This window comes from Daphnia pulicaria, chromosome 6 (assembly GCF_021234035.1).
Source record: "Daphnia pulicaria isolate SC F1-1A chromosome 6, SC_F0-13Bv2, whole genome shotgun sequence".
NCBI lineage: Eukaryota > Metazoa > Arthropoda > Branchiopoda > Diplostraca > Daphniidae > Daphnia > Daphnia pulicaria.
Genome location: NC_060918.1, coordinates 23,077,985 through 23,082,250, shown reverse-complemented (window position 1 = coordinate 23,082,250; position 4,266 = coordinate 23,077,985). Strand labels below are relative to the sequence as shown.

The 4,266-nt window shown below is 35.9% G+C and overlaps 1 protein-coding gene across 1 annotated transcript in view; it reads right to left on the bottom strand.

Moving 5' to 3' along the window:
- The window catches only part of LOC124342213, an 82,470-nt gene that overhangs the window by 27,805 nt on the left and 50,399 nt on the right, over positions 1-4,266 (bottom strand). The window lies entirely within an intron of this gene.

Below are 4,266 nucleotides of genomic sequence, written 5' to 3'. Positions count from 1 at the left end.
TGGCTGTAATCGTCTGCTTAGCAACATTGCAAGGTGTTCTTTTTCCGACGTTTCTTTTTTAATTCGCCACCTTAAATTTTAAAATAAATCAGCTACATTTAATTAGAAATATTATTTTGTACATTTTACCCTTTTTCAATGAATTATTTAATTATATTTACCCAGCCTACTCAGCCGACTGGCAGGCAGCCAAGCCACCTGTCGGTTAAGAACCGAAGAAGTAGGAACCCTTGCGTGCCGTCCGGTCGTTATTATCAAAATCGGAGAGAAAAGTGAACGACAATAAAAATAGCTGAAACCTTCATATAAATCAATAATGACGAGTGCTGTCTGCGTTGTAAGTTTTTCACTCAATACAATTTTCGGCCTTCACGTGTAATACCCGTACGCGGTGAACTATTGTGTATGGCGACTTTGTTTATGTTTAGCATTACTCTGCTTTAACATTACAGACATTTTTTGTTATTTTTTGCTTGAATGACCAATTAGCGCTACATGGCTATAGTTTATGGGGTGCCGTTGTACCTTTTTACCAACAAACCTATAATCTAACATGAATCTTCAATCAAACCTATAATCTAACATGAATCTTCAATCAAACCTGTCATCTAAAATGAATCTTCCATCTAATAAACAGTAATAGATGAAACACAAATCCAAAAAAATGATCAAGAGTGCTGTAACGGTGTAACCGGGTGTAACTTAGCATCTAACACCGATATTAGATCAATGACGATTTTAATCTACAATAAAATGTGACCGAATGTGACATTAAATGAAATGTTAAATTTAAAGTGTGTTCGTTGTTAAACTTTTCATCTATCTGTCATTCATTATTTGAATTTTAAAAAAAATTGCAACCATAAGTTCTCTTTTTTTTGCCCCCTCCCCCATTTGTTAAGATCCATCTGGCGGCCAGAAATATCGATTAATTTGTAATTATTTCTGTAAGCTTCATGATATAAAACTGGAAATTTGTCAGCCGGCGGTAAAAAATCTAACTGCATGCTTCACCTTCACCCCCTTTATAGCCAGTTTGTATCCAGTAGCCTACTACAAACGGGAGATTCTTACACGATAAGCGCATGTTTGAGCGTTTTATTCCGTTTTATTTATAATCACATAATTAAAAAACTAACAAGCGCTTAAATAATGTTACTGAATGCGCGTCGCTCAAAAATAATTTTTTTTAATTTAATGCGAAGGGAAACGACTGCGGCTGACTGCGGCGACTGGGTCAGACGAGTAACATGATGAGCCCGCCCGTTTTTTCATCGCTTATCGCTGGCCCGTCCGCTATTTTAGAGCTGTCGCCCGGCCGTCCGCTGTTTTCGGCGGCTCATTATACGCGAAATATAATTCATTCAAATGTTTTGCGCTAGATCTAGCGCTATCTAAGCTCGCGTGGCGCTAGCGATGTGTTTGCGATAAACTTGCGCGCGATGCGCTATATTTAGCACATTTCTTTATTCTTCGCATTATTTAAGAAACGCGCAAGCGCTCCGTTAATTTAAATAAACGGTTGCGACAGGGAAAACGATTGTGGCGACTGGACGAGTAGCGCTCATCCGTTCATAATATTAACGCTTGTCGCGAGTCCGTGCGCTATGTAAGCGCTAATCGTCGCGCCCCTCCACTGTTTATATTAAATAATTTACAAACGCAAATAAATTGCTAAAATAAATATTTTGCGCTATATATCTAGCGCTTTGCAAGCGCGTATGGCGCTAGTGATTTACCTGTAATAAACTACCTGCGCTAAATTTAGCGCAATTCCTTTTATAACATAATTTACGAAACGCGCAAGCGCTAAAATATTTAATGTTTAGCGCTACTTAATGCGCATTACATAAAATTTAAATTAAGGCGTAAGAGTTCATGTTCGCGTTCTTCTCATAATATATAATAAATAAGAATAGATTTTAGAATAATCGGTGTTTCACTCGAATTTGGCAAGTTTATATTGAGACGATGAGCATCTTGAACAACGTCGAGCTAGACGCCTAAATTCGTGATCCGTTTGGATGAAGTCCGTCCGTGTTTGCGTGCAACACCGCGTATTATAAATTCATATTCTAAATCACTAGCGCCATACGCGATTACAAAGCGCTAAATCTAGCGCTAAATATTTCTTTTAGCAAGCATCAGTGCGCGTTTGTAAATTAATATGTGATGAATTTAATTAGGCTAAATTTAGTGCATTGCGCGAAAGTTATCTTAAATTAATTATCAGCGCAATGCGCGCTTAGATAGCGCTAGATCCAGCGCGAACAATTTGACATTTTTGGCTCAGCCGGGCTCAGCGAGCCGTCTAAACAGTGGACGGGCGACGATTAGCGCTAAGATAGCGAACGGACCCGTGACAAGCGCTAATATCATGTACGGGCGCGCGCTACTCGTCCAATCGCCGAAATCGTTTTCCCTTTCGCAACATTTTATTTAAATTAACGAAGCGCTTGCGCGTTTCGTAAATAATGCAATGAAGTAAATTGCGCTACGATCACTTAAACAAGATCGCTTCGATAGCGCTATAGATCTAGCGCAAAGCATTTGAAAATATTATTTTTCGCGTCACCAGCGCCGTAAAGCTGAATTTATGTGAGTACGTTTGTCTTCGGAACACTCCGGGCTGGGTGACAGCGTCCGCTGACTTTTCCAATCGCTGGTGTTGGTCCGGCTGGACGAGGCGGAATAAAATGGATCGGTCATAGCGAAAGGTAGCGGCCACTGCCGCCTCTCTCGTCTTTCCACACCAATACTTTCCACTATTTCTCGTGGAAAAGATCATGAATCGATATCAACGCATTGCAAATGCAAACAATCGATATATAGCCATTCGTTCTGCCGTGATTTCAAAAATAAATAGCACTAGTCGAGTGCTACAATTTTAGGGGGTCATTTGGCGTTCCATAGTTTATAGGATTATAGTGATGGACATCATTGTGTTTTGCCGTATTGGTTCTTTTAATACGGCATATATATTGATTTCATTATACATTTTATACGTATATGTTTACTATAGCCGTTTTCTTTACATTTTTCTTTAAATAAAATGTTTGATAACATGATTTATTAATTTCTCACGATTAATTAATCTGTTAGATAGCGAATGATGTAAGATATAATGTTAAGTTTGCCAAGACATGGTTTATTTAATAATAGCTTACCCGAAAGATTGATTGTTTTTTCGAATGTTAGTCGATAGACCGTTTGATTAATTTTACATTTAATTTTTTATGTTTTATTTGAATTACCAAAGTGTTACTTTGGCGTTTTAAGTGTTTAATGTATGTTAAATGAATGTTAAATGAATGTTAAAATTTAATGAATGTTAAATGAATGTTTAAATTATTTAATGAATGTTAAATTTTTTGTTATAATAAAATGTCACGATTGATTTAGGTTATTATAATGTTTCATTTATTGTTTAATATTTCTTTGTTGGTAAAAAGGTACAACGGCACCCCATTATGGGGTGCCGTTTTTCCCTTCTATCAGCATACACAGGAATAGAAAAATATTTAAACAAAAATCAATCATGGATCAAATGGATCAAACATGAATCAAACCAAATCAAACACGGATTAAACAAAAATCAATGTTTTTAACAGCGATCAAACCACATCTAACAGAGATCAAACACAATTAATCGATTAACAATTAATGAAATAGAGATGACGTCAATGGTAAGGTTATACTAAATAGCAGTTGCTGATATAAATTTGTAAAAACATAAGAAATCATTTCAAAAAGAGGAAATTGATCAGAAATGCTGGAATAAAACGGGAAATCCAAGAAAAATAATTGAATAAAGATGCGAATAAAATTATTTGTTTTTATTAAACTACAATGCTGTGGGTTATGTTCCATGAAAGAACGAATGACATTTAAAATTTTTAATCAAACAAAAATATATTTTGAAATTATAAAAGGAAAAATAAATGAAATAAATAGTACGAGTAACTATAAAACCATTAAATCAAATGGACAATGTTTATTATAAGAAATTTTTGTACACATTAATCTCATAAGAATCGAATATTCAAGTAATCAATTAATAAATAGCGTACAATAATGCAGTGACCTATAAGCCTGAAATCTCTCTCAGTTTGTCGGAAAATGAAATATGATCGCCAAATTTGGCACGGCTCGCCTTTCTCGTACCATCACCGTCTGTCTAGGCGCTACAACTATATTTGAAAAAAGCTGTCGACATCCAAACCGGTCTTCAGTAAGGTAGCCAGTGTAATTACGTAATATCAATAT